This window comes from Bos indicus x Bos taurus, chromosome 12, assembly GCF_003369695.1.
Source record: "Bos indicus x Bos taurus breed Angus x Brahman F1 hybrid chromosome 12, Bos_hybrid_MaternalHap_v2.0, whole genome shotgun sequence".
In the NCBI taxonomy this organism is placed as follows: domain Eukaryota; kingdom Metazoa; phylum Chordata; class Mammalia; order Artiodactyla; family Bovidae; genus Bos; species Bos indicus x Bos taurus.
The window spans coordinates 80174772-80194226 of NC_040087.1; positions in this window are offsets into that span (position 1 = coordinate 80174772).

Below are 19455 nucleotides of genomic sequence, written 5' to 3' on the forward strand. Positions count from 1 at the left end.
AAGTGCCCTCTTCCCATAATACCAAGATTGCTACTTTTGTTTTGACAACCAACTAGGTCAAAGATAATAAGAAGAAACCACTCTTTACAAGTGTATTTAAAAATCACTATTTTTTTTCTCTAAGACAATGTTTTAAAATCCAGGTACCTTGCTACACCCCTATCATGTTCAACTAGCAACTAAGCATCTACAAAGTCAAATGCATCCCTGAACGAGGCAGGTGACATGGAAGTATGAGGCTTATGCAGGAAGCCAAGTCCTACACGATTTGTATTGTCTAATAGATGGAAGTCTCAGAGAACTGCAGATGTGGCATGCCCTCGCCTTGTCTTTGAGTCTGGGCACCACCTTAACTTGATTCTAAGAAAATAAGGCAACGACGGGAAGAGAGATCTCTCCTGGTTATATTACTTGCATGACAAAGATGAGGGCATTCTGCAGCTATAACGAAGGTCCTTCGTCAGTGGTTAATCAGAGGGAGATTATCCTAGATGGCTCTGACTTAATCAGGTGAGTGTTTCAAAAGTGGGCAAGGGGTCAGAAGCCAAAGAAGTGAGACCCACTCTCCTTTCAGCCTCAAAAAATCACACTGCATGGTCTAGAGAGAGCTACAGGGAAGAGCATGGTGGAGTCTCCAGAAGCTGAGGATTGTAGTCCCACAGCCACAAGAAACTCAATCCTGCCAACAGTGAGGAAGAGGACCCAAGCCTCAGAGGAGACTGAAGCCACAAATGACACCTTGATTGCAGCCTCCTGAAGCCAGAGGCTGTGAACCAGCTGAACCACACCCAGACACTGACATGCAGAAATGAGATAATAAATGTTTGCTGTTATAACCTCTCAGTTTGTGGTAACTTGTTATTCAGCAATAGAAAATGAACATAAAAATCATAATAAGTTTAAGTTGTATTTTTGAAGCCAAATATGAGCCATAGGAACTGTCAAGGAAATGCACACATATGCATGTGTCTGTAGACATGGCCTGAGCCTGCTCTCTGTAACACTTTTCAAGACCTCGGACTTTGCGATCAACAGGTATGGATTGTTCATAGATAGGTCATGGATTAGCTATGGTTTATGTCTTGTAAAACTGTAGTTTTCTCAGCTGCCAAATGGAGACCAATCTATCCTTCAGGTTTGTGACGAGTTAAGTGTGTGGGGCAGAGCCCGGCGTGCTCAGGATGAGAAGGCTTGTCCTGGATTCTGCACCACCTCTGGCCAACAGAGGAGACAGACTGGGGATCAGAGTGGTCCTGGTAATGCCTCCAACTCCCCTGTCCCTCCTTCTCCATCAGCTGCTTCACCAGCATCTTCTGGTGTAAATATATCATGGAAGTGAAGTGAAGTGAAAGTTGCTCAGTCGTGTCTGACTCTTTGCCACCCCACGGACTATACAGTCCATGGAATTCTCCAGGCCAGAATACTGGAGCAGGTAGCCTCCCCCTTCTCCAGGGAATCTTCTCAACCCAGGGATTGAACCCAGATCTCCCGCCTTGTAGGCGGATTCTTTACCAGCTGAGCCACCAGGGAAGCCCAAGAATACTGGAGTGGTAGTCTATCCCTTCTCCAGCAGATCTTGCCAACCCAGGAATCGAACCGGGGTCTCCTGCATTGCAGGTGGATTCTTTACCAACTGAGCTATCAGGGAAGCCCAAATATATCATGTATTCAGGGATATATCACCTCAGTTCATGACTTGATGCTCACCATCCCTGCTTAGACTGCAAGAGGTCAGGGTCATGTCTTGCACCTTCGGTTCTAATCGCCAAAGAGTTGTAGTCCCTGGGAAATCTTCTCCAAGCACTTTATCCTCTCCTCACCTCTTCATCTTCCCACCCCAACTCACTTTCTCTTCATTCTATTTACTCTCTTTTTTCTCTCCCTGCCTCTACATATATACATATATATAATTTTTCGAACTGTGTGCTTTTTTGGCCATGTGGCATGTGGGATCTTAGTTCCAGAGATGGAACACACGCCCCTTGCATTGGAAGCACAGTCTTACGGACTGTCAGGGAAATCCTTAGAACATGTGCTTGCCCTTATATTGTAATCAATAAAGGTGGTTTTCCTTTCTTAATTCATTGCTCATGGGTAGTAGTGAGAATTACATAATATACATGATGGCTAATTATTACATAGAAAACTCAAATTTTCTTTTCTAGTTTTAACTTTCTGTCTAAATGATATATGCTGCTGCTGCTGCTGCTGCTGCTAAGTCGCTTTAGTCTTGTCCGACTCTGTGAGAGACCGCAGCCCACCAGGCTCCCCCATCCCTGGGATTCTCCAGACAAGAACACTGGACTGGGTTGCCATTTCCTTCTCCAATGCATGAAAGTAAAAAGTGAAAGTGAAGTTGCTCAGTCCTGTCTGACTCCTAGCGACCCCATGGACTGCAACCCACCAGGCTCCAACGCCCATGGGATTTTCCAGACAAGAGTACTGGAGTGGGGTGCCATTGCTTTCTCTGATGATATATGCTAACTGTCGGAATTAAGAGATGGTCATTAAGGTTTTGTTTTGACAAGGTGCTATAAAGGATCCCTTTTTGGACAGAGACACTTGCTTGGCCATATCTGCCATCAAGATCAAAGTTCATTTTTGATCTTTGAAAGCACATTAATTTTTTCTCCCCGACTGCATTTATTTATGTAGCTGAAAAGTCTAAAACTTGCTTGAAATTAAGAAATGGTTTGTGTCTATACAATTATTCTTGTCTTCTTAGAAATATCTTTCATATATATGACTAGATTAATACAAGCCTGGAAAGGCAAGTCTTTAGAATCCTACATTATACATTTCTCAGAGTTATAAGGGTTATGGGGCTTCTCTGGTGGCTCAGTGGTAAAGAATCCACCTGCATTTCAGGAGACACAGGAAACTCAAGTTCGATTCCTGGGTTGGGCAGATCCCCTGGAGAAGGAAATGGAAACCCACCCCAGTATTCTTGCTTAGGAAAGCCCACGGGCAGAGGAGTCTGGTGAGCTGCCGTCCATAGGGTTGTAAAGAGTAGGGCATGTCTGAGGCAACTGAACACATAAGGGTAATATTATTATCACAACTTTCCCAAATTATTTCCAAGAGATCTTCAGCCTTTCCATTACCATCAACATGGACCAGTAGCTTTTTCGCTGTTTTGTTAATACACAAAGTTAGATATTCATTCTTTAACAAACTTTGCTTGAGCAGCTGTATGTGTTAGACACTATTCCAGGCACTAGAGACACGGCACAGCGTAAACCGGTGCCTGGATCCATGGGAATAAGCCAAGGCTACGGAGAGGACTCTCATTATAGGAAATGATTTAAAGAACAAGATGCAAGGTATAAATGGAGACTTCTCTATTACCAGGTGGAGAAGCCAGCATACTAAAGAAAACGATGGATCAGTATTTTGTGTGTGTACCACTTAAATTTTAAATGTGCTGTGCTTTGCTTAGTCGCTCAGGCATGTCCAACTCTTTGCGGCCCCATGGACTGTAGCCCACCAGGCTCCTCTGTCCATGGGCATTTTCCAGGCAAGAATATTGGAGTGGGTTGCTATGCCCTCCTCCAGGAGATCTTCCCAACCCAGGGATTGAACCCAGGTCTCCTGCATGGCAGGAAGATTCTTTACCATCTGAGCCACCAGGCAAGTTTTAAATATTTAGCAATAAACATTCCTAAACATTTTGTACAACTTTGAGACACACATACAATTATATTGTTACTAATAAGTAAAAAGTTCCAGTTTAAATTCACCAACTATCTGAGGCAAAGCATCACCCCCTCCCACCGGAATAAATTATTTCAAAATGATAGCATGTGATTTTCTGTGTGCCTTAATGGATTTTCTCCAAAAAACTGTCAAGCTAAAGCAACCGTCAGTAGGGTCTTGCGGTTTTCAGGAGAGATCAAAGGAGGCTTTCATAATGCATAAAACATGTATGTTTATAATATATCATAAACATCCAAACGGTTGTGACTACAACACATTCAGTTCCTTAATAAGGCTATATAGTAGACCTTAAGTTAAACCATTTGCTTTAGTTTTCACTTTTGATTTGAAACATTCTCACTCAGATTTTGCCGAGCTGAACATTGTTTTTAATCTAAGCGGATCCCTGGATTTGTTTCATCCTAATGCCCTTTTCATACCATATTCTGACCTACAGCAAACCCTCACTGAATGCCTGAGTACTAAAGAGATTGAAAGATTCTCAATCAATTGACAGGATGCCATCAGCTTCATGGTAATTTTCAATTCTTATGCATGAATCTCATGGCAGACCATAAATATATTTATTAGAAAGATGCAATATACCTTTTTTTTTTTTCAAGTAAAATACATGAATAAATGTAAAGCAGATGAGGTCTTGTAGTCAGGAAATTAATGTTCTTTTGTTCTATCGAAACCACACACACAATCCTGACAGAAATTTCTTATGAATTACTAATGGGGGTTTAATCCTGACAAGGCTTTATTTGTTCAAGAGTCAGATCCTAGGTCTGGTTGCTCAAAAAGCCAATTATCAGAAAATATCCTCTGTGGCTGCTATCATTAGGAGACAGACACTGATGACGGTTTAACTTGGTTTCAGAGGAGCTCTCTGGCCACAGCTGCTTGCCAGGCAGGCCGGGGACCACTGGAAACGCCCGCTTGCTTATTGACCCTGTGGTAATTGAGGTTATGAAAAGGCTCTTGTTCTCAGGCCTCCTGAATGAACGCGTCTCCCAGAGGGACCCGGCAGGACCTTTTGAGAAGGGCAGACCCCCTACACTACTGAACTGCTCAGAACCTCAACCCTGGGCTGGGCGAGGTCAGGTCAAGAAACAAATGTTAAAGATAGGACCTAGGGAATGCCGAAGAACAACACGTCGGCCCGGAGTCTTCGGCTCTTTGCAGTTTTACACGCCCTCTCTCATCTACTCTGCACCAAAAATAAGCACAGGAACTGAAATCTGTTAGCGCTTTAACCCGGAAGTCACGTGGAAACCTTCCCTTGCTGACTTTTGGCCACCCCGAAGTGAAAAGCAAAGGGGGTGTTTACTGGGGTGGATTCCACCCGTGCAACGAACTGAACCATCTGCTAGGAGTGCCGGTATTCTGAAGGCTGAGGCAGGCATGAGATCCACATGCCAAACTAGCCCTTTCTCAACAGCAGCGGTCATTACTCTCAGACAAGAATTAACATGGAAGTGGTCAAGGAAAATAAGGATAATTAACCCAATCAAACAAATTGAACCACTTTTAGAAAAGCATCTCCCATCAATTAGTTGTGCTATTACCTGTGATTGAAGCAATAAAACATTTTTTTTAAATTAGTAACAACGATTACAGGAAGGGAGAATTATTGATAGTGCAATGGGTTTTAAAGGTCAAGAGTCAATAAATATCAATATGTTTGGTGTTTGTTGTTGCTGTTTCGGTTGCTGAGTTGTGTCTGACTCTTTTGCAACCCCGTGGACTGTAGCCCACCAGGCTCCTCTGTCCTTGGGATTTCCCAGGCAAGAATCCTGAAGTGTGTTGCCACTTCCTTCTCCAGGGCATCTTACAGGATCAGGGATGGAACCTGAGTCTCCTGCACTGGCAGGCACATCTTTACCACTGAGCCCCCAGGGAAGCTGCATTTGGCCTTAAGTATATAAATGGGGGTTTCCATGATGGCTCAGCAGTAAAGAATCCACATGCAATGCTAGAGACATGGGTGCGATTCCTGGATGGGGAAGATTCTCCTGGAGAAAGAAGTGGCAACCCACTCAAGTATTCTTGCCTGGGAAATCTCATGGACAGAGGAGCCTGGCAGGCTACAGTCCATGGGGTTGCAAAAGAGTCAGACATGACTTATCGACTAAACCACCATCACCAACCACCTGTATATAAATGATACATATCTAGAGTATGGACAATATTTTTATTTATTTTTATGCAAGTGAATAGTAAAAAGTTTGTAACCATTATCTGGCAGGTAATTGCTTTATTTTTTAAATTAAAATGTAATTATGTGTCTGAACAGTGAAAAAGAGAGAAATAATTCCTTTAATAATTCATTGAATATATATGGGGCTTCTACCTTTTTCTTGGCAGTCTGGTAAGGGCTAAAGATACTGTGATTAGGGAAGAACAGAAAAAGTCAGTGTCATTATGGTACAGTACAGCCAAGCACTATGAATTTTCTAATTGAACTTAAATATAATGAAATATTAAAAATTACTTTGCAGTCTTTCATGAGATAAGTTGATATCAACAATAAATAATTTTTATATAATAAGAGAAGTAGCAGACTGTTTTCCAATTCCCTCTTGAAAGAGTTTTTAATCTCTTTGAAAAATTCCCCAACCTAACTGTGGGATTTTTTTTTTTAAGTAAAAGTTTTAGTCATCACACAAATTTTTAGATTCTCAATGTCTCTTGACACTTCTGAGGTTAAGGAACACATATATTAACTCAGTCACTTTGATCACTTTTATATGTGGCTCACTCAAAAAACTGAATACAATCCAAGAAGGCAAAAATACCATCCCAGACAGTTCTTACAGTTTGAAAATAAGTAAATGTTTATGTGGGTGAGTAGGTGGAGAGGGTAGGTTATGGGCAGGTAGGTAGATAACACTGAACATGTTGTAATATTGCTTAGAAAAATGTAAGATAGTGTAAATCACTATCTTACACTGTGACTTTTAAATAACATGATCAATACATTTGGACATTTAAAATATTTTACTTGTTTTAATCTTAAAAGTTAAATCAAATTTCATACCTAATAATAATGTACTGAGAATACTAAACATTGTACAGAAACTGTGAAGGGATTCCAAACAGTTAATCTAAATTATCATTATTTTTACTGTCTCTCATTCTTGTTTTGTGAAGGTTGAGCATTCTTTGGCATTGACTTTCTTAGGGATTGGAATGAAAACTGACCTTTTCCAGTCCTGTGGCCACTGCTGAGTTTTCCAAATTTGCTGGCATATTGAGTGCAGCACTTTCACAGCATCATCTTTCAGGATTTGAAATAGCTCAACTGGAATTCCATCGCCTCCACTAGCTTTGTTCATAGTGATGCTTAAACCCTTAGGAATAAGGTATTTCACACAATGTTACCCATGGATTACAGGTTTGGATGGAGGTGTTAAAACTGGCAACTTGATGTTCTTTGTTACTTTTCCTCAAGATTTCCTTGGCAATTTGGGGTCTTTTATAGTTCCATACTCATTGGAAGGACTGATGCTGAAGCTGAAACTCCAATACTTTGGCCACCTGATGTGGAGAACCGACTCATTAGAAAAGACCCTGATGCTGGAAAAGATTGAAAGCAGGAGGAGAAGGGGACGGATGGCATCACCAACTCAATGGACATGAGTTTGAGTCAGCTCTGGGAGTTGGTGATGGACAGGGAAGACTGCTGTGCTGCAGCCCATTTGGTCACAAAGAGTCGGACATGACTGAGTGACTGAACTGAACTAATGGTTCCATACGAATTGGGGATTACTTGTTTTAGTTTTGTGAAAAATGTCATGGGTATTTTGTTAAGGATTGTTTTAAATCTGTAGATTGCTCTGTGTATGATGGCCATTTTAACAATATTAATTCCTTCCATGCAAAAGCACAGGCTATATTTCTGTTTCTTGGTATAATCTTCAATTTCCTTCATCAATTTTTTATAGTCTATACTCCTTAAGTCATCTCCTTAAGTCTATTCCTAGATATTTTTTTTTTTTTGGTACAATTTCAAATCAATTGTTTCCTTGCTTTCTTTTTCTGATAGTTAAAGTGTATTGAAAAGCAACAGATTTCCATATATTAATCTTAGTGCAAATTTACTGAATTCACATATTAGTTTTAATAGCTTTTTGGTGGAGACTTCTGGAATTTCTAAACATAGTATCATATCATCTGCAAATCATGACATTTTTACTTTCCCCATACAATTTGGATGCCTTTATTTTCTCTTTTTGATTGCTGTGGCTAAAACTTCTAATATTATGTCAAATAGAAGTGTTAAGCATGAACCTTGTCTTCTTTCTGATTTTAGAGCCAAGGCTGTCAGCTTTTCACCATTGAGTATGATGTTAGCTGTGGGTTTGTCATAAATGGTCTTTATTTTGTTGAAATCTGTTACTTCTATACCAACTTTGATGAAGGGTTTTAGCATGAATGGATGTTAAATTTTGTCAAATGAGATAATCATGTGATTTCTATGTCTTGTTACTTGTAGGGTGTATCACACTGGTTAATTTGCAGAAACTGAATCATCCTCATATCCCTGGAATAAATTAAAATCCCACTTGATCATGATGTATAATCCTTTTTATATATTATTGGATTTGTATCACTAATGTTTTGTTGAGGATATTTGTATCTATGTTTTTTAGAAACATTGGCCAATACATTTTTTAAGTGTTTTTGTCTGGTTTTGGTATTATGGCTATGGTGACCTCACAGAATGAATTTAGGGTGGTTGCGTCCTCTTCAATAATTATAGAGTAGTTTGAGAATGGTAGGTGACAGCTCTACTTTCCACGTTTGATAGAATTCCCCTGCAAAATCCTCTAGTCCTGCACTTTCATTTGCTGGGAAGTTTTTTTTCTGTTTTCTGTTTTTACAAATTAAATTGCATGTCCATTCCTTCCTGATTCAGTATTGGGAGGTTATATGTTTCTTAAAATCTGTCCATTTCCTCTAGGTTGTCCAATTTCCTGACTGTTGGACAGCAACAGTGTACAGGCTGTATATAGGCTGTCCATGTAACTGTTCATAGAATTCTCTTAGGATCTCTTTGTATCTCTGTAATATCAGTTGTTATTTCTCCCCTTTCGTTTCTTATTTTACTTGTGCTCCCTAGTTTTTCTTTTTTCTTGATGAAGCTGGCTAAAGTTTAATCAGCTTTGTTTCTCTACGTAAGACAGCTCTTGGTTTCAATGAGTTTCCTTACTGCTTCTTTTTTTTGGATCTCTATTATATGTATTTCCTCTTCATCCTTTGTCTGCTCTTCTTTTTCGAATTCCTTTCATAGCCCTCTCATTCCTTCTAAGCGTGTGCTCTCCCTGCGTCAGCGGTCAGCACCGGCCCTCAGCCCAGAGGGGAGCCCTGCTGGAGCAGGAAGGGCGGGTGCAGGCCCCGCCATGGGCCTGGGCTCAGGCTGCAGAGGTCCCTCTGCGCTCAGAGACCGGACTGCTTCTGATGTTCTGCCTGGGTCAGTGCCCTGCCTCCAGCTCAGACGCCACTCTGGGTCTCAGCTGCCACTGTCGCCCTCCGCCACAGCGGCCCTTATTCCCGCGTGTACCTGCATCGTGAAGCAAGGCTGGGGTGGGCCTTGGCTCGGGCTGGGGTGTCTGCCTGGGCAACTGCGGGGAGGGGCTAAGTGTCGGGCGCAGTTCCAACCTAGTCTCCCCCCTACTTCTGCGTAAACAAGGATGGGCACACTCATCTGGGGAATCTAAGCTTCTCACAGTCCTCCTATTGATCCTACCTGTCCTCTAACCAACCAAGGGGATTTGTTTCCGGTGTGGGACCTCAAGGCTGAGGTGCCCAAGACAGGCCTTAAACTGCTCACTTCCTGGGGGGTGGGTCTCCATTCATGCCTCTCCTTCCTTTTCCAGGTGTCTTTCCACCGCACAGGTACTGACTTGATCTCTTTTCTTCCCCTCCCCTCTGATTCCATGTGGGGTTTCTCTTAGAGACTTGGTGAAACAAGTCTTTCTGCCAATCTACAGTGAGTTTTCAATGGGGTTGTAAGATTTGGACATGAGTTAGTGACTAAACAACAATATCAACAATTGGGAAAAAATGCTTTTTTCCCTCACTCAATGTCAAATACAGTTCAGCTGTCTTTCTAAAATACAGTTTAAACGAAATATTTTAACTAAAATTATAGAGTGCTGCCTATTAACTAAGCACCTTGTTATACTCTAAATAAAGAAAAGGGGACAGAAGAAAATACGGATAAATAATCACTTATTTTTATAATGCTTCTTTCTTTTGTTTCATTTTTTTTCTATTTCAAATGCTTCATAAAGACTTGTTTTTAATAAAAAGAAAAACAAGTATGTGTGTGTGTATATATATATATATATATATATATATATATATATATGTTTATCTATGTACATCACTCCAGTATTCTTGCCTGGAGAATCCCCATGGACAGAGGAGCCTGGCAGGCTACAGTCCATGGGGTTGAAAAGAGTTGGACAAGACTGAGTAACTAAGCACCCATGTAATATAATATACATATATATATATATACATATATATTTATAACGTTTATTAAAAAATCAAAGAGAGAGAGAAAGGAAAACAGAGGAAGTGAAGTGAGAGTGAGAGACACAGAATTACTGGCAACTTTTAGATCATCTTCAGAAATACTGCAAGCATATTATCTTCATCTTTGCTAAACAGAGAAAATAAAAAAGCACTCTTCCCTGCTTGTCTTCTCTTGCTTGATATCAGTTTATTTTTAAAAGGCCTTGCAGGAAATTATGAATGAAAAGATAAAACAGTGGCTTTCAACTGTTTCAGTAAAACATGCACACTGCCAGCCTTTTTGTCACCAATAATTCTCCCATAAACGTGGGGCTCTCCTCTCATTATGCAGACTGCCATGCTTTATTGAACCACATAATTTCAACTAATTAAAATAAGCAGTATGTACTCTCCTCCCCAAGTTCTTTTTTCCTGTAGCTGGACAAACGCCAGCAATTATATTTAGAGTACCCTAAGTGGACTCCGCATTAAACATGCATTTTGATGCTCCTTTGAACAATCAAATATAACTCCTGCTGCTCTTTCAAATATTAATATTCATTTTATTTATAAGATCTAAAAAATTGGATACTTTAAGAAAACCAAAATGAATTAGCTTCATAGAGATGTTTGCTAGGCCAGCAAAGTGGATGTAAGTGAGTGGGGGTTGGTCAGGTTTGCAGAGTGACTCTCAGCGAAGACCTCATAAGTCATTAGTTCCTAAATGGTTTGATTTATTTAAACTAATACAAGTTTTATTTAGGCAGCCTGTCAGATACGTGAACATTTTTCCTCTCTTTTTTTTTCTTCTCTACACATAAAAAGGCTGGGTCTTTCACCTTACCAGTTTCTGTTCTAGAATCACATAGCAGCTACCTAAGATAATTTTGAAAGAGATCCTCTAATTTAATTCAACAGAGGTTGTGGTAGACACACAGCTGAAATTAAACTCAACTACATCAAGTCTAACTTAAGATACATGTTAAGAAATTGCAACCAAATGAAGGGAGCTGCTTTCTGTGCTTGAAATCAAGGCTATTTTATGTGTTCCTTAAGTAGAAAAAGACAGAGATAGGTAGCCTAACACCCACTAAGAATTCTGTCACCTTGTCTGTGACCTGAAGTGCATCTGGTTTTGCATAAGGTCTTAGTTTTCAGATTCACAGGTACACTGGTGATGGGGAATCACCTGTTATATGAGAGTTTTTGCAGCCATGGGTTAATTTCATATTAAAATGAACCATTGGTGTGAAGTCAACTTTTAATTTACCATATCAACACCTTTTTATTCCACTTGCTCACTTCTATTCACAGTTCTTACCTTGCAACTGAATTTCATTTTCAGATGGGTTTAAAATCACACCGAATCCCATTTGCACAGATGGATAGGCAGACAGAGAAAGTAGGCAGCTTATGAATGCCAGAAGGCTGAACTGAGACACAGCCATCACCCTCAGTGAGACGATGGGGCAAAGGTCGGCTACAGACATAGGTTCCTTACCTGGGGATCAGGGCACTTCCCTCCCCTTTGGAGTGCTGGGTTAGGGGGACTGTTCACTTTGATTCTTCCCTATGAGCTTAATGCTGATTGACAATTTTACCTGAAACATAATTTCTGCAAGGCTTCCCTGGTGGCTCAGATGGTTTAAAAAAAAAAAAAAAGTCTACCTACAATGTAAGAGACCCGGGTTTGATCAATGGGTCAGGAAAATCCCTTGGGGAAGGAAATGGCAACCCACTCCAGGATTCTTGCCTGGAAAATCCCATGGCCAGAGGAGCCTGATGGGCTATACAGTCCATGGAGTCACAGAGTCAAACACAACTGAGCAACTAACCCATTTAAATTCTGCAGTGAGACCTACTCAAACCTTTCTCTGACCTTTAAAATGTTTTATATAAACCTTTTCGAATCAACATGTTGTAACAATCTGACCCTTTTATTTGCTTTTCTTCCCTGTCAATTCTTTCCTACTAAATGCTGCTTAGGACGCAGAAAACATTTCCCAAAGCTCTACTGTTCACGGTAAGACTACGTTCTTTAAGTCTCTATGTGTTTGATGTGGACCAGTTTTTTTTTAAGTTTTTTATTGGAGTTGTTACAAGGTTGTTTCTGTTTTATGTTTTGATTTTCTGGCCTCTAGGCATATGGGATGTTAGCTCCCGGACCAGGGATTGAACCCGCAGTCCCTGCGTTGGAAGACAAAGTCTTAACCACTGCTTCACCAAGAAGGCCCCTGTATATATTTTAATTACAACAAAATAGAAGAATGTTTGGCATGGCAGAAGCAATTGTGGAAAGCCTTGATGAAGGAACCCAGTATACAAAGACTGTCAGTTTTTACAACAGAAATAAACCCACTCTCACCCTCTTTTTTTTTTTTTTTTTTTTGCGTGGGATAACATGCTTACTGTTTTCACACTCTAATGCAAAGCTGTCTTTAATGGCACTTTTGAATCATCCCCAAAGTATTAGCTATTCAGACACTTTCTGTTGTGGCTGCTTCTGAAACTGCCAAGGGCAGGATGCTGAGATTGTTTCCTGCTTCATCTGTTCCATAAAACAGCAAGAAACATGTTTCCTCACTGACAAAAATCACTTGAATTTATGACAGGTCGTTTGCACTACAACTTATCTCTTTTTAACAATGATAAAGCTCATTTGGTCAAGGCTAGGTAATGTTTTTTAAACGTGTATCTATAATTTTATTTGGTTTTCCATCTTAAACCTGACTTAACGTAGTTTTTGTTTCTTTTATAATTCCTTCATGCTGCTGAGCAGAGCCGGGCTTCCCAAGTAGCTGAGTGGTAAAGAGCCTGCCTGCAATGCAGGAGCCCCAGCTTTGATCCTTGGGTCCTGAGTCAGGAAGATCCCCTGGAGAAGGGAATGGCAACCCACCCCAGTATTCTTGCCTGGAGAATCCCATGGACACAGGAGCCTGGCGGGCTACAGTCCACAGGGCCACATGGAGTCAGACACAACTGAATCATTTTAGCACACATGCAAGCATACACATATCTATTTCCTGGAGTTTGCTCAAACTCATGTCCGTTGAGTCAATGAAGCTATCCATATATATACATGTTTATTACTTCCTTCATCAAAGAAAAGGCATGCTCTTTAAAGTCCCTTTTTTAATTTTGTATTGAATTCCAGTAATTATAAATCTTGTGTAAATTATTTATCAAAATCTGACATGAAATCAAGTTACGTTTTGTTGGGCAAAAAGGAAACTAGTCTTCTAAGAACACATGGTGGGGAAAAATAGAGGTTATGCTACTACAGCTGTGTACAGCATATACTCTCTTTGGGGTGTGCATTTCTGGAGAAAAAATGCATTATCTGGCGATATTAACTCTAGCAGTTTCTGTTTTTCCCTTATCTCCACAAAAGCCTCAATCTAGATTTTGCACTCTAGTATTTGTCTAAGATCCCAGACAGAAGTTGCCCGTAGTGTGAGAATAGATGGGGAAACAGTGGAAACAGTGTCAGACTTTATTTTTTTGGGCTCCGAAATCACTGCAGATGGTGACTGCAGCCATGAACTTAAAAGATGCTTACTCTTTGGAAGGAAAGTTATGACCAACCTAGATAGCACATTCAAAAGCAGAGACATTACTTTGCCAACAAAAGTCCGTCTAGTCAAGGCTATGGTTTTTCCAGTGGTCATGTATGGATGTGAGATTTGGACTGTGAAGAAAGCTGAGCGCCAGAGAATTGATGCTTTGGAACTGTGGTGTTGGAGAAGACTCTTGAGAGTCCCTTGGACTGCAAGGAGATCCAACCAGTCCATTTTAAAGGAGATCAGTCCTGGGTGTTCTTTGGAAGGAATGATGCTAAAGCTGAAACTGCAGTACTTTGGCCACCTCATGTGAAGAGTTGACTCATTGGAAAAGACTCTGATGCTGGGAGGGATTGGGGGCAGGAGGAGAAGGGGATGACAGAGGATGAGATGGCTGGATGGCATCACTGACTCAATGGACGTGAGTCTGAGTGAACTCCGGGAGTTGGTGATGGACAGGGAGGCCTGGCGTGCTGTAATTCATGGGGTCGCAAAGAGTCGGACACGACTGAGCGACTGAACTGAACAGAGAATTACAGCTTATGAATAAGTACCCTGGGTTTGCTTTTGTTCATAACGATCGCTTTGTCACAGTAAACATGGCTAAAGTGAACATAGTGACCAGTCGTATACTGACTTTACACAATTGAACATTTCTCAAAGCAACTTGAGGACTGAGTGAGGAAAAGAAAAATGCTACTTTTCCCGCTAAAAACTGAAGAACATGCATATTAACATTCTGTGTTAAATTGTGTAAAATTGCCACTTTTTATGTTAAAAACAGCAAACTATTGGCATTTTCAAGGGGCTCAAATTAAAGCAAATATGATTAATGTGTAGTTTCCCTGAAGGAGTTATTTTGCATCTCCTGCCTTGGCAGACGGGTTCTTTACCACTAGGGCCACCTGAGAGCCCACTATCTTAAGGAGAGCCTCCTTATTAAAATAGATCTCAAATTCACACACATTAGCCTTTTAACCTCCTGCTCCAACACCACATCAGAGTTCTGTTGAGCCAATGTTTTTCCTTCAGGAATCAGTAAGTTCACGTCTGTCTTATGAGTGTGTTGCTTAGTCATTTTAGAAAACTGTCATTTGACCAGCGTGCCTGTTGTTCTAATTCTAGCCAGAATGGTTGAATTTCAGAAGCAAGAAGATGCGGTCTAAATAAATAAATTATAGTTTCTGCTAAAAGGAAAATTAAAAACAGAACAGATAAACTATTCAAGACCACTGAATGAGTAAGAGATTTCAAAGACAAGAGAAATTTCTTCAACCCTTAAATTCATTGGATAGGAATAAAGGAGGAAAAAAAAATCTGGTGACAAGTTCAGCAGGAGAATTTTGCCCATCATTATCAGATGATAATGAGAGCCTTAACGTTAGACCTACTATGTGCTAGCCGTTTTAATGATTTACAAGCATTAACCCACTGATCTTCACAGCTACCCTGCAGGACAGGCTCTGTAATTATTCCCACTTTGTGCCTGCATGCATGCTCAGTTGCTTCAGTTGTTCAGACTCTTTGTGACCCATGGACTGTGGCCTGCCAGACTTCTCTGTCCAGGGGATTCTCCAGGCAAGAACACTGGAGTGGGTTGCCATCTCCTCCTTCAGGGGATCTTCCTAACCCAGGGATTGAACTTGAGTTTCCTGCATTGCCTACATTACAGGAAGATTCTTAACCACTGAACCACTGGAGAAGCCCTATTGCCACTTTACAGATAGGCATAAAGAGGTCACTTAGCCTGCCCAAGATTTCTTGGCTACTATGGGATGGGTGTTGTTGCTGTTGTTTAGCCACTAAGCTGTATATGATTCTTTGGCAATCACATGGACTGTAGTCCACCAGCCTCCTCTGTCCATGGGATTTCCCAGGCAAGAATACTGGAGTGGGTTGTCATTTCTTGGAGCTTGATTTACTAATAATTAGGCATTCTGTATCTCAAGTGCGGTTGGTGCTGTGGTTTCCCTGCAATACCATGAATATCCATTGACGGTTAGCTTCAGTCGTAAAGAACTATTTGTTCTTCTCTGGCGCGCATCAATGACTTCAAGCCCCCATTTCTTCAACATACCATTTCTACATTTATCCATTGGGAACTTAACTACCATCTTTCAAGCCTGAATCAAGTGTTACCTCTTTTAGAAGACTTTCCTAGCTCTTGGCATAGACATACAGAATGGACAGTCTCCTCCTTGGGCTATCATTGTGTCTGTACACATATTCAACTTAGTAATTTCTTAAAAAATGTCTTCCCATACAATAATAAACTTCTTGTATTTTCTATCTGGTACATGCATAAATGAAAGTTGAATAGAAATAACCATCAGTTTCTCTAGGTGATTCTTTATTCAGCAAATCTGAGAACTTATGAGAAAAAAGCCTCCAGGTACACTGCAGTGTGAGAAAGCGGTGGGCATTTCCATCCCTGAGGATGACGCTGCCGCACCGGCCCCTCCCGGAAGTCTCTGAGTGTGAGCGCTCCTGCTTCTTCCATCCCTTCTAACTCTTTTCTTCCACGCTTCTGTCCTTGCTCTTGCAATTTAATTCTGAAACATGTTTCAGAACTGATGTCTTATTTGTTTTATCTGTCTCAGTCCAGATTCTGAACTTTTTGCTAAAGAATCTGGCCTGATGATTCTGATTGTTCCTTTTATCAGCCAGTTTGGACCGATGGTCTTCCTGTCAATGGACTTTGATCTCAATTGATTTTGTCAAAGTGCCATAGCAGAAGGAGCCTGGGAATTAACCATTGACAGAGATTAGCAATGCAAATATAAAGGTCATATCAAACTTTCCTTTGAGCAGAATAAATAAGACAATAAACTCATTAGAAAGGCCTTGTGAAAAATTCAAGTTTTGAGAACTTTGACATGGAAAGGTTTAAATATGTGGTAGAACTAATTCCTTTATTCTGCTGGAAGACATGTTAAAGAAAATATTCAAATATTCAAAGACATTCTAAATGGTTATTGTGATCAATTTAGCATTCTTTCCAGCATCTTTAGCTCAGATATCCTACAGATATGGAATAATTTTGCATGACACAGGAAAATTCCTATATGCCATAATCTTAATCCAAAAATTTTGGGCTAACAGATGTTGGGAAAATGATTCAGTATAGAGGCATTTAGTTTTATGTTCTATTCTACCCTGACACTCAGAGCAGTTGTTAACATTTTTCAGTGTCAATTTCCTAATCGATAATTTCCTAATCAATAGCTATATATATACATATATATATATGTGTGTATGTATATATATGAAAGTGTTAGTCACTCAGTTATGTTCAACTCTTTGTGACCCCATGGACTGTAGCACACCAGGCTCCTCTGTCCATGGAATTCTCCAGGTAAGAATACTGAAGTTGGTAGCCATTCTCTTCTAGAGGAGATCTTCCCAACCCAGGGGCTGAACCCAGGCCTCCTGTGTTGCAGGCAGATTCTTTACCATCGTTCAGTTCAGTTCAGTTTCTCAGTCGTGTTCAACTCTTTGCAACCCCATGAACCGCAGCACGCCAGGCCTCCCTGTCCATCACCAACTCCTGGAGTCCACCCAAACCCATGTCCATCGAGTTGGTGATGCCATCCAACCATCTCATCCTCTGTCCTCCCCTTCTCCTCATGCCCCCAGTCCCTCCCAGCATCAGGGTCTTTTCAAATGAGTCAGCCCCGCATCAGGTGGCCAAAGTATTGGAGTTTCAGCTTCAACATCAGTCCCTCCAATGAACACCCAGGACTGATCTCCTTTAGGATGGACTGGTTGGATCTCTTTGCAGTCCAAGGGACTCTCAACAGTCTTCTCCAACACCACAGTTCAAAAGCATCAATTTGTCTGCACTCAGCTTTCTTTATAGTCCAGTTCTCACATCCATACATGACTACTGGAAAAACCATAGCTTTGACTAGACAGACTTCCGTTGGCAAAGTAATGTCTCTGCTTTTTAATATGCTGTCTAGGTTGGTCATATCTTTCCTTCCAAGGAGCAAGTGTCTTTTAATTTCATGGCTGTAATCACCATCTGCAGTGATTTTGGAGCCCAGAAAAATAAAGTCAGCCACTGTTTCCACTGTTTCCCCATGTACTTGCCATGAAGTGATGGGACCAGATGCCATGATTTTAGTTTTCTGAATGTTGAGCTTTAAGCCAACTTTTTCACTCTCTTCTTTCACTTTCATCAAGAGGCTCTTTAGTTCTTCTTCACTTTCTGCCATAAGGGTGGTGTCATCTGCATACCTGACCTTATTGATATTTCTCCTGGCAATCTTAATTCCAGTTTGTGCTTCTTCTAGCCCAGTGTTTCTCATGATGTGCTCTGCATATAAGTTAAGTAAGCAGGATAACAATATACAGCCTTGATGTACTCCTTTTCCTATTTGGAACCAGTCTGTTGTTCCATGTCCACTTCTAACTGTTGCTTCCTCACCTGCATATAGGTTTCTCTAGAGGCAGGTCAAGTGGTCTGGCATTCCCATCTCTTTCAGAACTTTCCACAGTTTATTGTGATTACATAGTCAAAGGCTTTGCCGTAGTCAATAAAGCAGAAATAGATGTTTTTCTGGAACTCTCTTGGTTTTTTGATGACCCAGTGGATGTTGGCAATTTGATCTCTGATTCCTCTGCCTTTTCTAAAACCAGCTTGAACAACTGGAAGTTCATGGTTCACATATTGCTGAAGCGTGGCTTGGAGAATTTTGAGTATTACTTTACTAGCATGTGAAATGAGTGCAATTGTGTGGTAGTTTGAGCATTCTTTGGCATTGCCTTTCTTTGGGATTGGAACGAAAACTGACTTTTTATAGTCCTGTGGCCACTGCTGAGTTTTCCAAATTTGCTGGCATATTGAGTGCAGCACTTTCACAGCATCATCTTTCAGGATTTGAAATAGCTCAACTGGAATTCCATCACCTCCACTAGCTTTGTTTGTTGTGATGCTTCCTAAGGCCCACTTGACTTCACATTCCAGGATGTCTGCCTCTAGGTGAGTGGGAGTGATCACACCTTCATGATTATCCAGGTAGTGAAGCTCTTTTTTGTACAGTTCTTCTGTGTATTCTTGCCACCTCTTCTTAATGTCTTCTGCTTCTGTTAGGTCCATATCATTTCTGTCCTTTATTGAGCCCATCTTTGGATGAAATGTTCCCTTGATATCTGTAATTTTCTTGAAGAGATCTCTATCATATATATATATGTATATGTATATATATATATCTTATGTATATGTGTGTGTGTATTCATGGGGGTGCATGTCTCATTCCCAGTATATGCCACTTTTTAAAAATATTTACAATGACAAGGATATAAATTACTTCCTCATTGTAAACATTAAAAAAATTGCAAATACTTGCATTAAGATAATTCTCAAAGCATCCCCTGTATTAATACATGATATAACTTAAAGAAACATGGAAATGCTTGCTTCTACAACACTCTGATGAGAGTCAGGATTTATCTCCTTGCACAGATTGTTCTGTGCAAATGAACTGTTGAATCTAAATTCATTGGCCACTCTTTCAAATTGTATACAACCTTTTCTTCTCTACCTGGCATGTATCAGCAAAACTGATACTTCTTTACCAAAATTTTTATCCAGAGGAAATTCCCTGGTGGTCAAGTGGTTACTATTCTATCTTCCAATGCAGGGGGTATGGGTTCTATCCTTGGTTGG